This window comes from Choloepus didactylus, chromosome 26 (genome assembly GCF_015220235.1).
Source record: "Choloepus didactylus isolate mChoDid1 chromosome 26, mChoDid1.pri, whole genome shotgun sequence".
In the NCBI taxonomy this organism is placed as follows: Eukaryota; Metazoa; Chordata; class Mammalia; order Pilosa; family Megalonychidae; genus Choloepus; species Choloepus didactylus.
Window position 1 is genome coordinate 219,764 of NC_051332.1, and position 26,739 is coordinate 246,502.

At 36.8% G+C, this 26,739-nt stretch overlaps 1 pseudogene; it reads left to right on the plus strand.

Annotated features, from left to right (window-relative positions):
- The first annotated feature begins 24,610 nt into the window (after positions 1 to 24,610).
- On the plus strand, positions 24,611 to 26,012 carry LOC119520864 (annotated as a pseudogene).
- The last annotated feature ends 727 nt before the right edge of the window (positions 26,013 to 26,739 follow it).

Sequence of the window (26,739 nt, forward strand, 5' to 3'; positions counted from 1 at the left end):
GGTAGAAGAAAGTACTGCCCTTACAGTAATAACACTAAATATTAATGGATTGAGCTCCCCAATAAAAAGACAGAGACTGGTAGAATGGATTAAAAAACAGGACCCATCAGTATGTTGCCTATAAGGAATTCACTTTAGACACAAGGACAAAAATTGGCTGAAGTGAAAGGTTGGAAAAAGATATTTCATGCAAGCAGCAACCAGAAAAATGTGAGATTAGCTATATTAATATCAGATAATTCATAAAGAAAACATACCAATCATAAATATTTATGCACCAAGCTAGAGTGCCACAAAATTCAAACACCAAGAAAACTGAAAGGAGAAGTAGATAACTCTACAAAAATAGTTGGAGATTTCAATACACTGCTCTCATAAATGGATAGAAATCTAGACAGAGGATCAATAGAGAAACAGAGCTGTTGAATTGTATGATAAATGAACTAGACTTGACTGATATTTACAGAACATTACACCCCACAACAGCAGGATACACATTTTTTCTCAAGTGCACATGGAACATTCTCCAGGGTAGGCAACATGTTGGGTCACAAAGCAGGTCTGAACAAATTTAAAAATGTTGTTATAAAAAACACTTCTTGGATCATAATGGAACAAAGTTAGAAATAAATAACAGGCAGAAGATTGTAAAATTCACAAATATATGGAAACTAAGCAACACACTCTTAGTAAAGCAGTGAGTGGGTAAAGGAAGAAAACACAAGAGAAATTAGTAAATACCTCAAGGCAAATGAAAATGAAAACACAACATATCAAAACATATGGGATCCAGCAAGTGGTGTGTAGAATGGAATGTATTGCCTTAAATGCCTATATTAAAGGAGAAGAGACAGCAAAAATTGTGGAATTAACTGTCCACCTGGAGGAACTAGAGAAAGAACAGCAAACTACACCCAAAGCAAACAAAAGGAAAGAAATAACAAAAATTAGAGCATAAATAAATAAAATTGAAAATAGGAAAACAATAGAATCAACAAAACCAGAAGGTGGATCTTTGAAAAATTCAACCAAATTGATGAACAACTCATTAGGCTAACAAAAAAAGAGAGAGGGTTGATGCAAATAAATGCAATCAGATACATGAAAGGAAACATAACTACTGACCCTGCTGAAATAAAGGAGATAATGAGAAGATACTATGAGCAACTATATGCCAATAAATAAGACATCTTACATGAAATGGTCAGGTTCCTAGAAAAGCATAAACAACCACAATTGACCTGAGAAGAACTGGATGACCTCGGCAAACCAATCACTATTATAGGGATTGAGTCACTCATCAAAAGTTCCCAAAAAAGAAAAGCCCAGGACCAGATGGCTTCACATGTGAATTCTACCAAGGATTCAGGAAAGAATTAATACCAATCCTGCTCAAGCTATTCAAAACATTGAAGAGGAGGGAGATCTACCCAACTCATTCTATGAAGTCAAAATCACCCTAATTCCAATATCAGACAGATACTACAAAAAGGAATATTGCAGACCAATCTCTTTACTGAATATTGGTGCAACATTCCTCAACAGAATACTCACAAATAGAATCCAGCCACACATTATAAGAATAATCCACCACACCTTGTTGGGTTTTATTCCAGTTATGCAAGGCTGGTTAACATAGTATCAATTAATGTAATATAGATCAATAATTCAAAGCAGAAGAAGCACATGATCATCTCAGTCAGTGCAGAAAAGACATTTGACAAAATTCAACATATTTTCTTCATGAAAACACTTCAAAGGATAGGAATAGAAAGGAAAGTTTTCACTACAATAAAGGCATTATATGGAAAACCCACAGCTAACATCATACTCAATGGGGAGCAACAGAAAGCTTCCTCTAAGATCAGGAACAAGACAAGGATGCTCACTGTCACCATTGTTATTCAACATTTTGCTGGAAGTTCTAGTTAGAGCAACTAGGCAAATAAAAGAAATAAAAAGCATCCAAATTGGAGAGGAAGAAGTAAAACTTCCCCTGTTTGCAGATAACATGATTCTATATGTAGAAAATCCAGAAAAATCAACAGCAAAGTTATTAGAGGTAATCAATGAATACACCAAAGGGGCAGGCTATGGGATCAATATGCAAAAATCTCTAGCATTCTTATACACAAGTAATGTGCAAAAAGGAAGAAATAAATAAATTATATTTACAATAGCAACCAAAAGAATCAAGTATTTAGGAATAAAGTTAACAAAGGCCACAAAAGACCTATACAAAGAAATCTACAAGACACTGCTAAAAGAAATTGAACAGGACCTGAAAAAAATGAAAGAACATACTCTTTTCATGGATTGGAATACTAAGTATAATTAAGATGTTAACTCCACCTGAAATGATTTATAGCTTCAATGCAATACCAATTAAAATCCTAACAACTTACTTTGAAGAAAATTAAAAACCAATAATCACATTTATTTGGTAGGTAAATGTGCCCTGATATGTCAAAAATATCTTGAAAAAATGGAACACAGTGGGAGGACTCACACTATGTGACTTTGAAACATATTACAAAATTACAGTGCTCAAAACAGCATGGAGCTGGCATGAGGATAGAGATACTGACCAATGGAATTGAATTGAGGGTTCAGAAATACATTCTTACATCTATGGACAATTGATCTTTGATAAGGTAGTCAAGCCAAATCAACTGGGACAGAGTAGCCTTATCAATAAATGGTGTTTGTAGAAAGGGATATCCATTTCCAAAAGGATGAAAGAGGACTCCGACCTCACATCTTAAACAAAAAGTATCTCAAAATGTATCAATGACCAAAATATTAGTATTAAGACCATAAGACTCTTAAAAGAAAATTTTAGGGCAAATTCTTAAAGATCTTGTGATAGGAGGTGGTTTCCTAAACTTTACACCCAAAGTATGAGAAAGCAAAAAACAAATAGACAAATGGGATCCCCTCTAAGTCAAACACTTCCTTACATCAAAGGACTTTCTTAAAAAGTAAAAAGGCAGCCTACACAATGGGAGACAATATTTGGAAACTACATCTTACATAAGGGTTTAATATCCAGAATATGTAAAGTAATCCTACAACTGAACAACAGAAAGACAAACAACCCAATTAAAAAATGGGCAAAAGACATGGAGCAACACTTTTCTGAAGAGGAAATACAAATGGTTCAAACACAGATGGAAAAATGCTCAACTTCACTGGCTATTCAGAAAATGCCAATCAAAGCCACAATGAGATATCATCTCACACCTACCAGAATGGCCATTACCCAAAAAACATAAAATTACAAGTGCTGGAGAGGAGGTGGATAATGAGGAACAATTATTCTTTGATGGTGGGAATGGAGAATGATGCAACCACTCTGGAAGACAGTGTGGAATTTCCTCAGGGAGGAAATTATAGATTTGCCATCTGACCCAGCTATTCCATTGCTAGGTATATATTTAAAAGACTTGAAAGTTAAGACCAAAATGGACATTCATAAATCGATGTTTATTGTGGCATTACTCATGATTGTCAAGAGACAGAGACAGCTGAAATGTCCATCAATGGATGACTGGATAAACAAAATGTGGTATATACACATGATGGAATATTATGGACCTGTAAGACAGAACAAAGACATGGAACATATAATAATTTGGATGAACTTTGAGGACATTATGTTGAGTGAAGTCATCCAGAAACAAAAGGACAAATTGTATGTGGTCTCACTAATATGAATCAACATTAATGAGCAAACTTTGAGAGTTAAAAGCTGATAACACAGGCTACCAGGAGATAGAAAGAGGGTAGAGATCAGGCATTTGATGCTGAAGGACTAAAGAATGTTCAGCAGGATTTATTGTACAGATCCAGAAATAGCATAATACTGTGTAATGGTAGCACAATATTATAAGTACACTGAGCAATGATGTCTGTTAATAAGCTCAAAGTGGTGGAATAGTAGAATGTATGACACCAGAGGTAATGATAGATGATGAAGAATGGGACTGTATAACTTGGCAAAAACTGGAGTGGCCAATGACTGTTACTAAATGTTCAAATATAAAAATATTTTACATGTGGTAGGAAAAATAAATGTCAACCATGAAAGAGTGTTGAGCAGTGATGGTGTTTGGGAAAAAAGATGAAGCAAACTAGAGTCTATGGTCAACAGTAACATTGTAATAGTCTTCCATTTAATGTAACAAAGGCAATAGACCAAAGGTAATTGTGTATGAGAGGTGGATATAAGGGAGGGATATAGATTCTTGGTAGTGGAATTGTTTTCTGTTCTTACTATTGTATTGTATGAAATTTCATTTTTATCTTTATTATCATTTTTATTATTTGCCAAAAAACTTTTTCATAGTAATCAATATGTTCAAGTGCTGACTGTGGTGATAAATATACAACTACATGATGATACTGTTAACAACTGACTGTACACTGCAGATAATTGTATGGCATGTGAATATATCTCTATTAAATTGTAGGGAAAATATAAACAATGATTAAAGTTCTGGAGAAAACTGTTGATGAGGAAGAATGGTGTAGCCTTTCTGGAGGTTGGTGAGGTGGTTTCATAAGAAGCTAAGCATGTGGGGGCCATAATGTCCTGCAATCTCATTATGGGGTATGTACTTGGAATATCCAAGAGCAGAGACATGAATGGACATTTGCTCACTGGTGTTTATGGAGCAGTATTCATGATTTGCAATGGGTGGAGATGGCCTAAGCATGCATCAGCTGAGGAACAGAATGGTGAACTGTGGTGTAGGCATACAGTGGAATATTGAGCAACTACAAGAAGGAGTGAAGGTATGAGACACTCTACAAGGCAAATGGATCCTGTAGATAGCATTTTGAGTTTTTTCAGTTACCAAGGCAAAAGCTATAATGCCTTACCAATATGGACTAACTACAATGTGTAAACCCAGAATTGAATCTTAGAGCACAGTCTAAAAAGGAAACAATTACTGCAATAGTCCCTAGTCTGTAAGCTTTTACAGTAGTCAAGTCTATTCCTGAATTGTAATGGCTATCTCCAAACTCTGTGATGCTGATCCCTTTGTATATAACCTGAATAGTCTCTGGAAGAGTGGGTATCTTTGAGACACCTGAAACTCAGAGATAGATCTCAGCAGGTATGTATATCAGTATTAATGTATACAGCAACTTTAAAAAAAAAAAAGCTGAAAAAGAGCCCAGACTTTAAATAGAGATATGAAGGAAGCAGATCTGTTTAAGATGACGTCAAATGGGGACAAAAGGTAAAGTTGAAACTGACTATGCTCTAAACCTTCAAATTCTATGTGAGACCAAAGGAAGAGATGTTTATTTGGTGCAGGATCTATGTTTTCTAGGCAATATAAGTTCTTCAGTCAGTTTGTTCAAAGCCCACAATTGCATGGGACTTTGAATAGGAAGTGAGATATGGTAGGTTTTCATAGGTTAGTGTGAAATAGCAACACATCTCAAAGTGATCTGGGTGGAGAATATAATATATATGCAGGACCCCCTGAGGAGCTGGGGGAAAATGCAGAACTATTGGACTTCCTCACCTAGATTGTTGCTGATGTTCTCACAAACATTGAGGGCTGAAAGCTTGGTATGCTGAGCACTCTATCTTCAGGCCTGCCCTTACGAAGCTTGTTATTGCAAAGGAGAGGCTAAACCTGCTTATAATTGTTCCTGTGTCTCCGCACTAAGTGTCTTGCTTAGTTGTGGCCCTCTCCCTATAGCTAAGCCACCTTAGCAGAAGAACTCACTGCCCCCCCCCCCATATGGGAACCGACTCCCAGTGGTGGAAATCTCCCCAGCAATGCAGGATATGACTCCCAGGGATGAGTCTGAACCCAACATCATGGGATTGAGAAGACCTTATTAACCAAAAAGGAGATGAAAGATGAATTGAAGTGAAGCTTCATTGGCTGAGAGATTTCAAATGCAGTTGAGAGTTCACTCTGGTGGACATTCTTATGCACTATATAGATAAACCTCTTTAGGATTTAATGTGTTGAAATGCCTAGAAATAAACATCTAAAACTATCAAACTCCAACCCAGTAGCCTTAACTCTTGAAGATGAGTGAATAACAATGTAACTTACAAGGGGTGACGGTGTGATGATGAAAACATTGTGGATCAAACTCCCTTTATCCACTGTATGGATGGATGAGTAGAAAGATAGGGACAAAAACTAAATGAAAAATAGGGTGGGACCAGGGGGATGACTTGGGTGTACTCTTTTACTTTTATTTTTTTATTCTTCTGATTCTTTCTGGTGTAAGGAAAATGTTTAAAAATTGATTGGGTTGATGAATATTCAACTATATGATGGTACTGTGAACAGTTGATTGTACACCATGGATGATTGTCTGGTATGTGAATATATCTCAATAAAACTGAATTTAATTAAAAAATCAACTGTCCGATATACATACAGACAACTCCCACATTTTCAACTACCTTCTACAGGTTTGCTCCCTCACCCCATCATATCTCCCATCAAACATCAACTTCCCATTGAGGCCTTACCTCACCACTCCTATTTAAAGCTGCAAACCACACCCTCTCCACTCAGCCTCTTTTTCCCTCTCAACTACTCATTTTTTTTCAAAATACTTTTTACCTTTTAATAGATGGTGTAACTTATTTACTTAGTTTATTTTACATCTTCTTAACACTAGAATGCAAGCTTAATGAGAATAGGGATTTTGTTCTGTTCTTTCCTGCTATATCCTCAGTAGGTAATAGTGTATGTCACATAGTAAGTGCTCAATAAATACTTTTGAAAGGAATGGATAAATGAATATCCTTACAGGAGCTATCATAATAGTATGGGACCTAATATGATAATTGGAAGCATCTGTTTTCATGCTAAATTAGTGGTCCTGTTTCCTAACTACACATGTATTCTCACTTCTGTGACAGTTGTTCTAAGACATGCCTAAGAAGTCACAGCTGTATTGTGCTTTTCAGCTTCAAAAGCACATTCATAGACTGTGAGCTGGTATCTGAGCTGAAGGGATTCCAGCGGCAATAGGTAGAATGACTCCCACCAAAGATGTCCACACCCTAATCCCCAGAACCTGTGAATATGTTATGTGACATGACAAAGGCCCTTTGCACCCATAATTAAGGTTATTAACCTTAAAATAGGATGGTTATACTGGATTATCCAAGTGAATAATCACAGGGGCACTTAAAAGCAGGAAACATTCTCCAGCTGGATGCAGGAGAATTTGGGCAGAAAGGTCAAATATATTCAAAGTGAGAAGGGACTTGACCTGTTGTCACTGGCTTTGGAGATGCAGGGGGCCATGTGTCAGGGAATGCAGGTCACAGCTAGAAGTGAGAAAGACCCTCAGTTGAGAGCCAGCAGGGAAACTGGGACTTCAGTCCTACAACTACAGGGAACTGAATTTTGTCAACAAGCTAAATGAGCCTGGACACAGAAAATCCTCCTTGCTGGGCTAACACTTTAATTTTTGGCATTGTGACCCCAGGCAGAGAGAGCCCAATTAAGCCCACATGAAATTCCTCCTACACTGTGAGACAATAAATGAGTATTAATTTTAATCTTCCAGAAATGTTGAAGCCAAAATAATCAAGGCAATTTTATCCCATAAACTGTGCTCTCATTCATCAGCACACAGCCTCAGCCAAACAATTAAATACAAAAGCAAATAAAACACCTTACTTATTCTGATGTAAATGGACAAAACTTATGGATGATTCAAAATATGCAATAGACTGTCAAATAAACATATGGGTGGAAGGGAAGATAGGCAATCAGAAGAATGATCATGCAAAGCAATTCAATGCACCACTGATCATAGGCTAATGATCATTGGGAAATATATAACAACAATATTTATGCTAAAATGCTAAGTAAGAAGAAAAAATACCAAAAAGTGAAGCTACACTTAGAGTTCTCCAATCAAAGGAAGATGAAACAATGATCTTCAATAGGAAAGTTCTAGAAGAATATGCACCCCAAAATTCAGTGATTATGTTTGAGCATTGTTACCACAGATGAGTTTATTCTTTTGTTGTCTTTTCTTGAAGCTATCCTGGATCAGCATGCATTTGATTTTCTGAGGAAAAAATTGAAAGAATAAGTCAGTCAGGTAATAGAGTCATCAGACAAGGAACCCAATTGCTTTTTGTGGTTTCTTTTGGCTACTGTCATTAAAAAATCAGTTTAAGGAGCATGATGGGGTTAGAAATCATATTTGACTGGACCAAGAGAATTGGAGTGGTGGTGATTTGGAGATCATCAGCTTTTTATAGAAACTCGATTGATGAAATGGGAACTTAGAATACAGCTTTAAATGCCCATGATGTAAGGATGGGTTGGAATTCCACGGAAGGCATAAGCATGGAGAGGGAAACATGATGTCTAATGAGGTTTTAAACATGCAGTCTTTAAATATAAAACAGGACAAAACAAAAAGCACTATATGAAACATGTCACTAAGAAAGGCTTAAAGTCACTATTGGGATATTCATAGCATTGGTTATAGACTGATAATTTGTTTCCCACATAAAGGGGAAGGTTTAGAGGTGACAGCAAAGTGTGCTGTGTCACTAAAAAAAGCATCCCAGACAGCAAAATGTTACACAACAAGACTGTGCTTAATGCCATTGAATTGTACACTTTAAAATAGCTAAAGTGGCAAATTTTATTTTTTTCATTTTACCATGTTTTAAGTCTTATTGCAGTCACATGGTAAAACAGGAAGTTGAATGCCCAAGCCAAAATGGCATCCTGATGTAGTTTGCTATATTCTACTCAGGGGATGGTGCATGGCAATGAAGCAGAAATAATCCCAAATGAAGTCAGGGAAGGAAACAATAGGATTCTAGTTTAGTAAAAATTAAAATAAGCATGTTTATTTGAGAATCCTCAGAGTGGGGGATACTTCATACCTGCTGTTTCCCCCACTGACCCTGTTCAAGCAAACTTGGAAACATTAAATTCTAGTTTCCATCCAAGAACCTGTTCAGCCCACTGCTATGCATGAAATGGTTCACTGCAGGGAATGGAAAGTCTCATTGCTGAGTGAGTGCCTTGTAATTGCAGGGAGAGAGGAACCCCCTTGCTTAGATTATTTTCTCTGTCCTTACTATTGTGAAAGAGGTTTGTTTCCACCCACAATGAGTTAAGGGGGTGGAGTAGGGAGCCAGTGACTTGAGTATATTTATGGGTATATAAAGGAGCCACTTGAGGTGTAGCTTTGGAAAATGAATAGCAGCAAGTGAATTGATGGAGCAAAGCCCCAGTGAGACTATAGGGGAAGAATTTGCTCTTGGAAGGGAGGCAAAGCAACTCCCCATTAGAAACATAGAATCTGAGCTAGAGTGAGCTGAAGAGGCTGTATCATCACTGCAAAACTAAGGCAAATGCATCTACCAAGAGGAACACTACAAAGTTGTTCAAGACTCTTCACACAATTAGCAGCCACACCTATTTTTTCAGTTTTCCTTGGATCTCTCTCACCACAGGTGTTTGAGCAGAAAAGTTGCAAACCTGTGAAGTCTATAAGCACTCTCCTTTAGCCTCCAAGGCTGCAGTGTTTGCATTCTTCTTTCAAGATCAAGAAGTCACAACAGTCCAAATTATAAATGAAAAGGCTGAGGTGTAAAGTAATACCACACTTAGAGCAGGAAAATAGTTGTCTGCATATTGACTGATAGATTTTTTAGGTGATGGAAATATTCTAAAACTGGACTGTGGTGATGGCTGGTTATTCCATACATCTACCAAAGTCATTGGGTTATATGCCTCACATGACATAATTTAGGGTACTTAAATAATACTTTAATAAAATTCTTAAAAACAAAAAGATTTAGAAGGAAAAATCCATATATGGAATCATTATCAGTTGTCCCCTCCAAACTTATTTCTCATGAAGGGAGCATTCAACATGAGGTCTCAAAAATCTTTCATCTCATCCCATCACTTAAAGTTGGCAAAATTAGACCTGAGTGAATATTCAACCAGTTCTTGCTGTTCACTTAAAAGAGGAGACAGAGGAGAGAGGTAGGTACAAGAATGAGTACTCACCTCTTTAAGGGTAGAACTTCCTGTCCCTGGTCACTGCCCTTGGTGGGTGCCAGAAAGGCAAGGGTGTAGCCAGGCATGAGTCACTGGCTGGTAAGTGGGGTTTGGTGGGGGTCTGCAGTGTCCAGTGTTGGGGGGTTTCATCAGCAGCAGCACCTGTTTGTCCCCTGAACATGGGTGTGCAGCCACCATGGTATTTTGTTCCCACAGGCTGGCAGCACTTGGCCTGGCTGGTGTTAACAGACTGCCTGGGCCCTCTTGTTGGAAACCTTGTCCAAGTACCTAGGGTTGTCTTTCATGGAGTTTTAAGGACCCTCAGTGGTCACCTGCCCACCTGACCTCATCAGAGGTTACAGTCAGATGAAAGCTCCAATAAGAATTTTTCTGTTGTCCTAAGTTCTGTGATTGGCCCTTGGGACTCTGAGTGGGGCAGGCCATTCTCTCCCATTGCTCACAATTTCTCCCTTTGTGCCATGCCCCTCTGTCACTCAACCTTAATTTGGGCTCACATTGAAATCTCCTGGGCTGCTACTAAGTGGTTCTAATTTAATTGATCTACGGTGGGCCTTAGAAGTCTTTGAAAGCAACCCAGATTTAACTTTGTGAGGAACCAAAACTTTTTCACACAGAAGCTACACCATTTTTCTTCCACATTGTTGTATGTTGGTGTTATATACTGAGGAATCTGAACATGAAGATACTGACTACTCTTCATGTAAGGATCGGACAGCTGAGGAGCCTTGCTGCTCTCAAATACCACCTAATGCTTTCAGTTCTAAGAATGAAGAATCAGTTATTTTTTTCATATCAAAGTCTATTTAACAGAAATTCTTCCCCAAAATACTCAAGTAAACTTTCCAAATACTAAAAAGTGGGAAGGTCTTACTATAATAACTGGGACAAATTATTCATGCCTGTCAAGACCTACAGTTGAAAATTGTAACCAAAAGAGAAGCTAAGCAGGCCCAAGCAAGAAGGGAGAGACAGTCTTGCAGAGCTTGGTAAAAGCTGTGACTATTTTCAGAGAAGCAAAACCCTTTCTTAACCTTCAATATAGATAACATATAATCATCTTATCCTCTGTAAAAAGAAAACAGGATAGGGCTGTAGCTGTTACTTCAATCATAGATAAATCATAAGTAATGTTACAAGGTTGAATAGAGTTTTAATCAAATGTATGCTTATCAACATGATGTAATGGCTAAACTAATTATAGAATGAAATAAGAAAACTCTACTACCACATTAGATTTAGTGAAAGAAATATCTTTTAAATTTTAGTTTTTATATAAAAGATGGGTTATATCACTCTGACATAAGTAATAGCTTAATTAGAAATATTTTAAGTAGTCTTGCAGACATTCAATGTTAAGTTTGAATCTCTGATAACAGTGTAAATGCCCCCCTTTGATCTTGACTCACCCATGGTTCACCACTTGTGATTCAACACCTGTAGTTCACCACACATATTTCAAGCATAAATATAGGATGTGAATTAATTGAATGTTTCCTAAATCAAAGGCTCTGTAAATACTCTGTAATTTAGACTGAAGGGATATATCCAGTGGTATATGGAAGGACAGAAGTCCCCAGGCTTGGTAATGTATCAAGTTATTGTTACAGATTAATTTTAAAGTATGCCTTTGCACTAAAGTGCCACTGTATGTTATAATTTGTATGGTTGTAGACTATGTTTCACAGTAATTCCTAGTGTAAGAAGTTTTCTATTGTAACTGAAAGGATATGAGATGCTAAAACACTTTCTATTTTTAACAGATATGAAATGTAGTGTAGAAATGTTTTTCCCCCTTAGGCTAGGCCCAAAGATGAATATTAAAGTCTCCCTCTAACCTTAAAGACCAGGAAAAAAAAAAAAACAAAAAACAGAGAAAGATTAAGATGTTCACAGACAAAAGCCAAGGAAGATTCATTGCTAGACCTTCCAAAGGGAGTTCTTCAGACTGAAAGGTAAGAACTGTAAACAGTGGTTCAAAGCAGCATAAAGAAATAAAGACCACCAGTAAAATGGTTCTCAAACTTGGCTGAAATTACAGTCATCAGGAAGCTTTAAAGAAACCCAGTGTCTGGGCAGTGCTGATCTGGGCAGTAAATCAGAATTTCTGGAGAGGAGGCACAGGTGATTTTAATGCAAATATTATACCAGTTGAGTTTAATGTGCAGTCCAGGTTGATATTCGTTTGGCTGAGAGTATGGGAAAATCAGGTTGAGAAAATTGTCTCCACCTATTAGTAATCATGGTATGTGAAGAAATTCTAAGCAAAAGGATTAGGACCCAAGAGCCAATCACAGACCTTGACAGAAAGAGAAACCCTCCTTTCTTGAAGTTTTTCTATACCTGTAGCCCTTATTGCTGGGAAGAAGGGCCAGTTACAGGGGAGGTGAATAGCAGCTTGCTTCCCTACTTCATTTCCCTGTTGTTTGCTTAACTGTTAGTTGAGTATTTTCAGTAGAATTCCTTCTCTCTTTCTTTGGACATTTGAATATAAGGCCTTAAAAGATTACTGAGGTTTCAAGTAAGTTCCTTTTGGTACAAAAGTTGAAACAGACTTGGAGGGAAGACTCTGATAATGATCTCTTATATAACTTTGAACAGCTCCTTTTCCTCTTGTTTAATCTCAGGTCTTTTCATTTGTAAGAAGGGGATGTTTGATTTCTTAGTCATCAGTGGTTCTGTGATTTAAGGAGGCTGCTCATGCTTAGATCTAGAGACTCAAAGATAGTTTTGACAGATAAAATGAGCCTTCTGTTTGTAGGTTTCTATTTCTCTTACCCTGGGGAATTTAGACTATATGTGCAGACTTAGGGAATTCCAAGGAAAACCAAATAAACAGGACACTACAACTACATGCAGTCACGAAAAATTCTATAATTTTTGGCTTTAATGCACACCCTCCTCTTAGACTTTCTTTTATTCATTTGTATATAAAGCATCTTAGAATCATTCTAGCTCTGTTTCTGGGCTTGAGTCTCATGTGCCTACATGCACCAATTTTTGTCCTTACATGTTATACCTTCTCTAAGGTTAAAGCTATTCACCATATTCTGACTGAGATGAGGCTCAATCAGTTCAATTTCAAGTCTTATCTAGGCTCATCATTTTTCTCTTTAAGCATGCTCAATTCACTGACTCCATTTTTCACTTTCTCAGCTTATTCTGTTTTGGAGAGAAATCAAAGCAATAGTGGTGTGGGTCACCACATTCAATTTGAGTCTCCACAGTAGCCAAATGTGGCAATTTCATCCAGTTAAACTTGTGAATGCTGGGAATTTCAATTGCATTGTCTGATGCACGGGGAAGCAGAAGGTCTCATAATACTACTGGAAGGTTTCAAAGTCATGTCCTTGTGTTTTGCTTTCCACATGGAAAAAAAAAAAACCCTTTCTTTTCATCCTCCTCTAATTTCACCCAGGTTTTCACCAAGAATCTTGAAAATCATTGGCATCAACTCCTTGGTGATTCACACAGCTATCCACTTCCATGTCCAATCTACACTGGTTTATTCATCTTTCTGTTTTACCACATTGTTATAATATGGAGTGTATTTTGTCTTTTGAAAAGAGGGTTTTTCCTTGGGGAAACCTTAATGCCACCTGGTTATGTTGCAGTTAGGTGAGACATTATGTTTCTATAACCAAATTCATGTATAGAATGATGTGTTAGCTTTCAGTCCTATAACACCATGTGTTTCACAGTGCTTCTACTTTCTCCCCAAGCCTGCTCATTTTATCTGAGAATTTATAAAAGGTTGTTAGGTAACTGTGTATGTGTTTCTTGTAGCTCTTCATCAGTAACTTTTAAGAACACTCTCCTCATATCACCTACATAAAAATTCCCTCCATTCCCCTCTCCTTTAATTTTCCTCTCTTTCTTGTCCCTCTTTCCCACCCCACCACCACTTGTTATTCAGTTCGGTTCATGGTGGAGGATGTTGATAGAGACTAGGTAACCTTCCTAAGTCACTTGAATCTGAATGTTAGTTGGACCAGCTTTGTCTAAATGAGAACAGAGCTTTATGCATGACAGTCTCACTTTCTCCAGAAAATATTCACAATGGGGAGACAATTGATAGTGAATGGGTTAATGTGTTGGTTATTTTAGTTGGCATCTAATCTTTTTCTCTTAATTGCATTTCCAGAAATAGCATTCTACACTCATTTCCAAGTCAGTATATGTCATGCATGTTTTAATCCATTGCAGTCTGGTTTTAACCCCACCAATTCTCCCAAATTGCTCTTAATATCTTGTCTGCTAAATAGAAATATATTATTTGGTCCTCCCCTTGAAGGCCTCCATAACATGACTGAAACATTCTTGTATTTTGTCATATAAATAAAATGCATGCTAATTAAAGACAGAAAAGTAAAGACTAGTAATACAGATATCCCACTACATTGAGAGGTAAACACACCATTACCTGTTTGAATTATATGTACTCTTTCCATGTACACTCTTTTCCTTGCTGCAATTGTAACCATGTTAAATGTATAAATGTGAGTACAGTGATAAAGTCTTAAAAAAATCCAACCTTGGCACACATTTACTTGTCCCCTAGCTTGACAGAACACTTTGATCAGTTCACCTTTCTCTTTAAAATTTTCCTGATTTTGTTTCTTGATTACAATTAAGATTACATTTATTTGAATCAATTACCTGAGGGTTTATGATTACAGGTTTTGTAATAAGAGTTAATTGATTCAAATCTTGACCTCAGTGCTTGGCAGTTGTATGAGATGGGCAAATATTTAATCTCCTCTTCTCCATCTTTTAAAAAGAATCATCCTTACATGATTATAATAGGCCCTTGTTTTATACAAATAACAGAGGTAAATTCAGGAATAAATGCTTGGCAATTGAATGACAAATAAAGGGAGAGAGAGACTTAAGACTTAAAAATTTCCTCTATTATTTTGTTTACTTACTGTTGCTATGGTGTTTATTTGCCTCATTTACTATAAAATGTGATAAGTATATTTGTATAAGCAATAATTTTTAAATTTGGGGGTTCACCATTTGCACCCTTCATAGACCGGAGAGTGACAACATTGCCTGAGGCCTTTGGGGAAGGGTGCAGAAGGCTGACCCAGTTAGAATCTCCAGGCAACACCAACGCCTAACTCCCTGAATCAGGTGACTTCCCTGGCTCCCATTGGCTGACTTCTTACCTCTGGGCAAGGGAGCAGGGATCCCTTGGGAGATGCAGGCTGCCTGGACACATGCATGAGAATTAAAAATCTTTGTAATTCTATGATTAATTTTGTTTACTTATTTTTACTAAGGTGTTTATCTGCCTTATTTATAAAAGAAATGTGATAGGTAGCTTATATAAGGAATATTTATTTAATAAGGAAGATTGCTATTTGAGATTTTCAACTTATGAAAAGTGCCATGGAATGTATTTTTCAGGTAAAAGGAGGTCCTATTGTACCTTATATAACCCTTACAACAAAAGCTTAATTAAATTCTGAACACATGGCTAGCATAAAAGCCCTATGGGGGAAGGGAAAGCTGGCTTTATGAAGGTTCCCTTTTAAAATGAAAGAGATGAAATCTGAAGGAAGCTCTTTATTTAGATAAATCAATTTTTAAGTTTATAATGTGCACAGTTTATTCATTTTAGCCCTTTGCCTCAACTTGTCACTTTTAAGCAGTCTCTGCTACTGTTTCCAATTGATATATTTCTTATTGGTGTCTGTCCAGTATACAAAGAAAAAAAAAAGAAAACACACTATGGTTACAAACATTTATCATTAATGATACCATAGTTAAAAGTAAAGCAGGGCCCCACCTTCCCCTGAGCCTGCCCCCACCTCCATCTTGTCTGTAGGAGTGGAGGGTAGATGGAGGTTGTGATTTGATATAGGATCAAGATGGGGGCTAGGGTGACCAGGCTGGCTGTGTCATGGCTGCCTAGGAGTTGGAGTCAGCTAGGTATGGTGTCCCCTTTCCCCTTGGCCTCCTCAGCCCCAGCTTGCTCTGTGCCCACCCACCTGGAGGTGGCAGAGCTCTACTGTGCCCCATTCCTGGGCATGGCAGAGGGGTGGGTGAGCCTCAGGGTGGTGGGCACCTCTGCATGTGAGCTGTGACATTGGGGTGGGATAGGTAAGGCAGTGGGCCAGGCAAGCAGGGAAGCAAGGAGGTTGCTTTCATTGGTGCTTTGCACTGTTCTGCCACAAGAGGATCAGAGTGTGCAGTGAAGCCCTAACACTTGGACAGGTTGACCACAGGTAGGAGCTGGGGCAAGGGGTGGCCCTGCTGAAGAGACCTCAGGGAAGACTGAGTAGCAAAGACTGGAGGGTGAATAGACTTTATGGAGACAGCAAATTTAGGGAAACATGGGAAATTTGTATCATGCTTACTGCATCCCAGAACAGAAGGTGTAAACCTGAAATTGTACACTACCCCATGTTTATAGTTCTTGGAAACTATTGGAAATAGCATTCCAGAATTGATTCCTCTTTCTAGAACAGCAGCAAACATGCACTGATCCCAGATAGTCTTGTGTGAACAATTCTTAGTGAAATAAACAAAGATACAGAGGGAGATGGCTGATGGTTGATATCTACCATAAAGTGATAGCGATGAGAAGGCACTATATCTCCTAATTGCCTTTAAATATCCAGCTTTCTGCCAACAGATGGGGAGCTAATCTGATAAAATGACCTGTGCTATTTAGATAATGAGTGTAATGAGTTACCTCTCAGGCAAAGGAGTTTCAAGCTTTTGATAGACAGGTAGAACAGGAAATTTTGGCCTCTGCAAACTTAAGCTGCCCTTCAGCCCTCACCCATGTGTGCCTGCCTCCCTGCCTAAGCAGAGGGCTAGTTGTACTGCCAGGTTATGTATGCCAAGACTCTAGCTGATGATTTAAATGATATTTCTGGACTTGGAAAATTGTAGTATCTGCTATTGGCCATCTTCAGTGACCATTCCAGTTTTTATTTGTTTCATAAATTTGTAATGGCTGCCTCTTGTGCTCCTGGGCTTCTTACCATCTATGAGACCCACACCTTTCAGTAACTGACTCACTAGGTGGAGATGGCTTGGTGAACAAAGAATGATTTTCTAGTCTTTCAAAAGTAGCCATTGACAGAGAATGCTAAGAAGAAAACAAGCCTATTCACCAGGATAGTCTTTGTTTTCACTAGGCACAGTTGAGTTCTCAGTGAGTCACTCTGGGATTCATTTAGCTTTTTACAGAATCTTTGTAAATCTATCTTTTGAATGGATGATACATTCACATTGTGCAGAGTTCTAAAACAGCTAAAGGTACATTGAAAACTCTCCTTACTATGCCACAGCTCTCCTTCCAGGAGGCAGCCACTGCTTCTAAATCCTTTGTTATCCTTTAAGAGATATATTATATATAATGAAGAAACTATGTGTATTTTTTACACATATGGCTGTAAACTATCTTTGCATTGTTTTATACCTTGTGTTTTTTTTTTCCTCTATGTGTTGGAGGTAATAGTACTATCATGGAGAACATAAAGGGATGCCTATTTTTAATAGTTATATAATACTCCATTGTGTGGGTAATCATAATCTATTTCACCTGTCACTCATTAAGGGACAATTAGATTGTTTCTAACTTTTTTCAATTGCAAATAATACTGCAATGAATAGCCCGTACATATATAATTTTCCACTTGCAATGACAATTTCCATAAGTTTTTCTATAAGTATTTCCTGGAAGCAGAATTGCCTTCAATCAATCTATATAAGTACATTCTCAATCTACCCAAATTCACTTTCTTTTTCTTAATTCAGTTTTACTGAGATACATTCAAATACCATGCAGTCATACAAAGTAAACATTCAGTTGTTCACAGTACCATTATATAGTTGTGCATTCATCACCAAAATTAAATTTTGAATATTTTCATTACCACACATACAAATATAAAAAGAATAAAAATTAAAATGAAAAAGAACAATTAAAGTAAAAAAGAACACTTGGTGCTTTTCTTTTGCCCCATTTTTCTACTCATCCATCCATACACTGGACAAAGGGGAGTGTGATCCATATGGCTTTCCCAATCACATTGTCAGCCCCTATAAGCAACATTTTTATACTATTGTCTTCAAGATTAAAGGGTTCTGGGTTGTAGTTTGATAGTTTCAGGTATTTGAAGCTTGCTATTCCAATTCATTAGAACCTAAAAATGGTTATGTATATTGTGCATAAACGTGCCCACCAGAATGACCTCTCAGCTCCTTTTGGAATCTCTCTGCCACGGAAGCTTATTTCATTTCCTTTCACATCCCCCTTTTGGACAATAAGATGTCCTCCATCTCACATTGCCAGGTCTAGATTCCTCTCTGGGAGTCATATTCCCTGTTGCCAGGGAGATTTACTCCCCTGGGTGTCAGATCCCATGTAGCAGGGAGGGCAGGGATTTCACATGCCAAGTTGATTTAGCTAGAGAGAGAGGGCCACATCTGAGTAACAAAGAGGAACTCAGCAGAAAACTCCTAAGCACAATTATAAGCAGGCCTTGCCTCTCCTTTGCAGCAGCTGTTGCTCTAAATTCACTTTCTTATAATTGCATTTCATTTTTTATATGCAGATAGTCTTTGCTTTATTCTCATTCTGTTTTGAAAGTATTGTTGACAGAATTCTGCTAGGCCCTTAAAGATGATTTGATATATTAACAAAAGAATGTAGAAAAAAGACTTTGTCACTGGGCATTTCAATTGCTTATGGATTCTGGTACCATAACTCTTTGTTGCCCTTAAAATTGTTATTTAATTTATGTCATAAGTTATTTTCAGATTACTCCCCTTTCTTTTGACCCTGACCTTTCTTTTCCCTGGTCCTTCTGACTATTCTTTAGAGCAGTCTTCCCTCCTTTACTCCTTATACCAAACAGGTTAGAGAAGAAGAAAGCAAAGATACTTTAGCCTATACCTCTTTTTATATCCAGGCCTTTGGTTTCCAAATGGCTATTTTAGAATTGACTGGGATCTGCTTTCTTATTGTATTGTAATCTTCTTTTTAATATATTACTTTGAATATATGCTCATTTAGTGTCAATTTAACCAGTTTTTAACTTTTATCTTGTGCTTATATCATGGAAGACACTAAAGCTTAAAAACATTATCTCATTTTCTAATACTGTGTATGCAAAAGGCAGGATGCTCAGCCCCACCCCACCCCCAACCGTATCTATCCTATCAGCATGTAAGACAGTGCTTATTACATAATGGATTCTCATAAATGTTCAATGTAATTGGATTTGTTTGGGGTCTTGGTATAAAAGAAATATGAGTCATTTACAGTTGTCTTGAGGAGAAAAGCCAAAACAGGTTTTAAAATTTAGAAAGTTAAGAACAAAGGTGGATAGTAAAGATAGACATGCCAAAATATTCTGGTACCAATGTTTGATCCAAAGACCAAGCATTGGCATCACCTGGAAGCCTTATTAGAATTGCAGAATCTCAGGCCCCATCCTAGAACTATTGAATCTCAGTATGCACTTTAAAACAATCCCTAGGTTATTCACCAAAATAGTAAAATTTGAAATGTGCTGTTTTATCTAGTATTATGAAAGGTGAAAGAATGTTTGAGTTGGAAAAAATTGGTAACAAATGGGAGGAGCTAGTGAGCCCAGACTAGAGGGCTTAAGAAAAGGCATGTTGGGAATGGTTCATTTGGTAGAGATTTCACATTGAGGGTGAGTGTGTTGGTAAGAGATAAATTGGAACCAATACCAAGGGAACCTAAATGTCAAAATGATGAATTTGCAATTGGTACTCCAGCAGTAGTCATTGAGGATTTTTAAGCTGAAGCATGGTATGCTGAGAGAGCAGAATTTTAGGAAAGTTCATCAAGTGCCCAGGGAAATTTGAAGGATGAGAAATATAAACAAGGACATAAATGGAGAAGTAATTGTAGTAAATCAGAGAGATCAAGTGTTGGAAACATTGTCTAAGGATATGGCTACAAGAACAGAAATGACAGGAAGAATAGACAAGACATTTCAAAGGAAGAATAGAAAATATTGGTTTACTTACTACAGTGGAGTATTGGGTAACTTAAGTAGTGGTCTTCTTGACAGATGTGGCATATTAAGGGTGATCTGGAGGGGATGAGTATTTCCACTCCAGTAGTGAAGGCCTCTAACTGGTCTATCCAGCCCTACTCTCATTTTGTTTTGGTGATTGTGTATCTCACAATTATGTTCTGCCTTTTGTTTCTTGTTCCCCTACTTCCCTGCCAATCTGTGCCCAGTGCCTTTGATCATTTATTTACCCTCCCATCTTAGTACAGTGCATTGGATGTCAAAGATAATAATACTACATCTGACTTTATACAGATACATTTCTCAGACATCTTACAACTGATCACTAATTGTATTTTAGATATGATCGAGCTAAGAGAGTATTTTCTTTTGAATGTTTTTCTCTCATTTATTTGCATTTGTTTTACGTTAGTGGTTCTCTTCAAATGCAAAATGTGTATATATAAGTTTTTGCTTTTGTTTTGTGCATACTACTTCATTTCTTTTATGTGAGATTTTTAAAACTTTTTATTATGGAAAAATTTAAATGTACAAAAGTAGGCAGAAGAGTATAAAGAATTCCTATGTACTCATTACCATGTACAAATATTGATCAACTCATGGCTGATCTTTTTTCATATATACTCCCCCACAATTTCTCCATATTATTTAGAAGGGTTTTCCAGAAGTATTTTATCTGTGACTAGTCAGGGTGTCTCTCTAAAATATAAGGATACTTTATCAAAAATCATAATACCACTACTGTACCAAAAAATATATTAATATCACCAACAAAATGCCCAGTGTATTGTTTACATTTTTAAATGGAAATGAGCTCCTTTTTAAAAAATTAACTTTCAAACTTTATGGTGCAGACTGCAGTTCCCAAAAGATATTTCCATGTTGGTTTTGCTGATCAGAATATTATCAACTGTTGATCACCATATACCATCAGAGAAAAGATAATCTATGTGTGAATGACTCTTTAATCTCAGACTTTCTTCACTCTACCACCTCTCATACTATATTATGCCATTATTGGAGAAAGCAAACTAATTTTAAAATTAGTCCTGGACCAATATAATTGGGAAGGTAAATCTATTAAATGTGTTGTAAACCATGTATAAGGTCAAATTTTGTGGGGATTATTTTTTAATATTCTTGCATTTGCACTGTTCTCTATCATCATAGCAGTTAACACTTATTGATGACTAATCATGTTCCAAAAACACTGCTAAATGCTTTAGTCTTTTACTTAATCCTTAGAAGAGTCTCATGTTGTAGGTACTTGTCCATCCCATTTTATACATGAAGTAACTAGGACTAGAAAGGCTGAGTAACTTGCTCTCATTCAAACAACTTGCCAGGATTCTACATTGAAAATATTGTTAGGAAACTTTGGAAGGTAATTTGGCAGTATCTAGTGAAATTCCATTTTCATGTACCCTTTTTCTCAGCAATGCTAATTTTAGGAATTTATTCAAAAGATAATATTCACAAAAATACTGAAAGCTATCTGCACAAGGCTATTAATTGCAGCACTATTTGTAATAGCAAGACTGGAAGCAACTTAAATGTCTGTGAAGGGATTTGCTGTTGTAAGAATGAAGGAAGACTATTGTTATTCTGTCATGGGTGAGCTCCAAAAAAGAGAAAAAAGTAAGGTGAAGAAGAAGAAAATATAATTGGCTACATTTAATCTAAGAGTGGTGATACATATATATACATACCTGCTTTATTGCTTTTCTAAATGATGGATGGGCATAACACAAAAATAACATTTTCATATAGGGGAGAAGGCACAGAGAGGCATAGAATCTAATACTTTTGTGTACATATCTTGTTTTATACAGTCAGCTTTGACACAAGAAAAAGTTTTGAATAATTGCAAAACAAAACTATATTAAATTTTAAAAAGTAATATTTAAAAATCAAGAGCAAAATGAAGCAAAATCGACCAAATGTGCATCAAAATAGTAGCATAACTATACAGGAATTATATTAAATATCATTAAAACACAGTAATTTTAATATACATTTATAGTGAGATATATCCTGGGGACAAAAATAGTTGCCAAAAGATTTTAAAACTTTTTAGTGTTCATGTTTTCAGTAAATATATGGGTGTTATTAGTCAAAACTCACAAATATAGTAGGATAAAGCAGGTAATTGTGTTAATGTCATTAGAAACCAAGCATGATAGTGTAAGGGAACAACATATAGATACCAAATCAAATCAATTAAGAAATCCTGTAATCCTAAATTTCAGTTGGAAATATCAGTATGAACTAAAACGTTTTCTCTAAAAGAAAACAAATGTTTCCTGTCCCAAGGAAAAGGCCTAGAATAATGATCAGTGAGGTAGCAGTGAGCACATCTAGTACCTTACATGGTAATCTCTAAACATTGTTTTCCACTATAAGTGATAAGGGCTTCTTGAAGAGTGGACTGATTCCAGATCTGGGGTAAGGAAAGTACAAAATGAGCCTGGACCATGTTGTCATGTCAGATAGCAGGGAAGCTATGAAGATTTCTGGGATTTTATCAGAACAATTCAAGAGGCTTCCTTTAGCCTAAGATGGGATAAATTGAGCATCAATAAGAATAATAACAGCAATGGATTTTATCATATTAAATATATTTAAATCTTTGAGTTTGTAATGATGCTTAAAAGCAAAAACTTCTTTGATCATCTTGCATCCCAATTCATTATTTTAATTATCAATCAAGAGAAAGAATCATGCTTTTAGCCTACCATTCTATTAACTGTACTTAGGAAACCAGATAGCTGATAAAGGGAAATTTCTCTTTTAAGAAGTATTCCAGATTATAATTGAAGAATGATAGAGTTAGTCATTGAGCATCAGTTACAAAAAAAGAGACAGCTGATCACTATGTGTTTCCTGATAGAAGTACATAAAACACCTTTTAAGTGTTCTTGCCAAAACAATTCACCTGAATCTGTTCAAGCTTTTAAATCTGACTACAAACTTATAGGAAATAACTGTTTAAGGATGCCATGGGGATTCAGTCAGCAAAATCCAGGACAGGATGGTTTCTTCAATCAATAAACTGCAAGGGGGTAGGGGGAAGGGTGGGGAAGGGTTGGGAAGTGTGTAGACTTAAAAAGCCTTGGGAGACACATCCACAGATTAGAATATTTGGAATTTATTTGTATATTGACTTGAAATATCAAACGTTAAAAAATATTTTGAAAAAACTAAGGAAATTTGAACACTGATATTGATGGTATTAGGGACATAAGCAATTTTGAAGGTACAGTTTTAGTATTATGGCTGTGTTTTTAAGGAGTCCTTTAGTACTTATGAGTAATAGGATATGATGTGGGGGGGTTGCTTTAAAACAATCTGGGGAAGGGGAAATAGGTTGAGGTGCAAATAAAATAGGATTGATCTTGAATTGATAATTTTTGAAACTGAATATGAAGGCCTCATGGATACTCCTTACATAGGTTGAACCACAAGAAATTGCTGTTTCCATAGGTCAAATACAGTTGATCATCAATGTCATGTTGTTCAACCTAATACTGTTTTGTTTACATTTAAACATGTGGATAATTATCTATAATAAGTTAAAATAGAAAAATAAAATAATAAAAATGTTTAAAAGACAACAGGAAATTTTAACACTGAAACATTTAATGTTATTAAGGAGTTATTACTAATTTCTCCATGTGATAATATTATAGTTATAGTTTTAAAATAAACCTGCTAATTAGTTTTTTAAAATTTGCTTTTAGAGATGTATTCTGACACATATATGGCTAAAAATGATATGAAGTCTGGGATTCACTTCAAAATAATCCAGTGGTGTAGTTGGTGGAGAGTGAGAACATTGAAGAAACAACATTGGCTCTGAATTGGTAAATATTGCAGCTGAATGATGAGTCCATAGAGTTCATTATGTGATTATCTTTACTTTTGAATATGTTTGAAGTTTTCCATAATCAAAAGTTTAAAAAAAAGCAAGCAAGCCAGGCTTTAATCCAGGTATATGTGACTCCAGAAGGTAACTATCACACCATTATAGCATTGTTTCCCATTATGTGGTTATGTTGTCCTACAAGAGAATTTCTGTGGCATCTGGAAAGTATTCTTGATTTCAATAGTTATATATTCATTTCAACATTACCTTGTATTTTTGCTAAGAAAACTGTTTAAAGTTTTCCATTTATTGAAGTGAGATAATTCATAATTTCAGAATTAATTTAAGAAAAATATTGACATTAAGAAAAATATTACATAATACTACTGGTAGTACTCTGAAATGACAAAAATTACATGGTATGAGGAGAATGACATTTGAAACTTTACTGTGCTACAATGCCTTCATGGGTACAAATGGTGAAATGAAGTGAAGAAGCATTTTTAACTTTCACTTATACCACCTATATCCACATTTGAATGTCTGCTAGACTCTGTTGAAGAAAGTTATATTTTCTATAAAACCCTATTGTTATTTATTTCCTCAAAGAATTAACCCTTATAAATATTATAGGGGACATGTTTTATTGTTCCAGAATGTCATACCCAGGATATCCCCTCACTGGATACCTACCTTTCCCTCAATATCCTCCTGCAGGTCAGGAGTCATCTTTTTACCTTACTGGTCCATATCCTTATCCTAGCAGCTTTCCTCCCATGGGAGGAGGTGCCTATCCACCAGCACCAAGTAGCAGCTACCCAGGAGCTGGAGACCACCATGCCCCTGGAGGTTATCCAGCCCTTGGAAGCTATCCTGGTTCTCCAGAGCCAGGAGGGGCTCCACAATATCCTGGAGCTCCTCTAGGCCAGGAATTGATTTGGAGCCCCAACAGTTGGAGCACATTTTTCTGGCTACCCATAGCTACTCTCACAGTTCTATGACAGTGGCTCAGTAGAGGTCCCCCTACCAGGTGGCTTTCCTGGAGGACAGATGTCTTCTCAGTATCCTGGAGAACAGTTTCCCTACCCTAATAAGCCTGCTTCAATGATTCAGGGCACTCACAGAACAATCCAACCAGCTGCTGACTTTGATGCCTGGAAAGATGCAGAAATTCTCTGAAAAGCAATGAAGTGTTTGGGACAGATGAGCAGGCAATTATAGATGTTGTGGCCAACTGTTCCAATGATCAAAGGCAGAAAAATTAAAGCAGCTTTTAAGACCATGTATGGCCAGGATTTAGTCAAAGATCTCAAATCAGAGTTAAGTGGAAATATGGAAGAACTGATCCTTGCTGTTTATGCCATATATATATTATGATGCCTGGAGTTTATGGAAAGCAATGAAGGGATCAGAAACTCAGGAATGTGTCTTGAATGAAATTTTGTGGTCAAGAACAAATCAGGGAATCTGAGAAATTCAAGTGTTATCAATCAGAATTTTGATGAGACCTTGAAAAGGACATTAGGTCAGATACACCAGGGCATTTTGAATGTTTACTTGTATCCATGTGCCAGGGAAACCAAGAAGAGAACCAGAATGTGAATCATCAAATGGCTCATGAAGATACTCTGCATCTCTATCAAACAGGTGAGGGTAGGCTTGGGATGGATGAAACTTACTTTAATATGATTCTTGCCACAAGAATCTTTCCTCAGCTGAAAACTACCATGGAGGTTTATTCCAGGGTGGCTAATTGTGATTTGTTCACCAGTGTTAGCTGTGAGTTTTCAATATAGGTTGAAAGTGGTTTGAATGCCATCTTGCAGTGTGCCTTGCACTGACATGCCTTCTTTGCTGAGAGACTGGACTAGTCTATGAATGACACTGACACAGATGACTCCACCCTGGTCAAGATTTTGGTCACTCACAGTGAGACTGATCTTGTATAAATAAAACAGATGTTCAACTCAGATGCTTCAGAAAACCCTGGGCAAAACGATTGCAGGTGATACCAGTGGAGATTACTGAAGGTTTCTTCTTGCCATTGTGGGCCAATAGAGTGGATTTTAAAAAATAAATGGAGCTGTTCATAGCTTATTCTTCAAAGGCAGTGACTGATCTGCATTGCAGCAATATCAGCCATCAACCTAATCAAAAAGTCCTCCTTACTAAATACTGTCAGGGTAGTGTGCTCAATTTGCACATGTTGTAATTGCCTTAATTCTGTTATTTCTTTCTCTACATATAATCGATGTAAAGCCACACCACAATGATGTATTAATAATGCAACATTTGTAAAGCATAATTCTCACTGCTCTTTTAATTAATCAGGATGTACAATTGAACAAAAACACACCAATATCTAAACAAAAAAGTAAAGCAGACTGCCCAGCAGCCAAAGCAATCTGTCCAGCAGACAAAGGAAAGGAAAAGGAAAACAAAGCAAATCAGGGTTACAAACATTTAACATTAATGATACAATAGTGGAAAGTAAAGGGATCTGCCCAGCAGACAAAGGAAAGGAAAAGAAAACTCACAAAACCAGGGAAAGCCCCACATCTGATACTACTGGCTGGGGAGGTCCCAGGTCTTTAGCCAATCGGAGTATTCATGTGCACACCATCTGAAGCAGAGCATCCTTTCCTGGGTGAGACTTCTAACTTTCCCTGGGACTTGGACCAGTGTTTATGGCAATTTGTCCATGAGTAGGGGTGCTTTGCTGCACATCTCAAGGAAGGTCTAATTCCTTAGGATGATCACAAAGACCCCCTTATTTTAGTTTCAC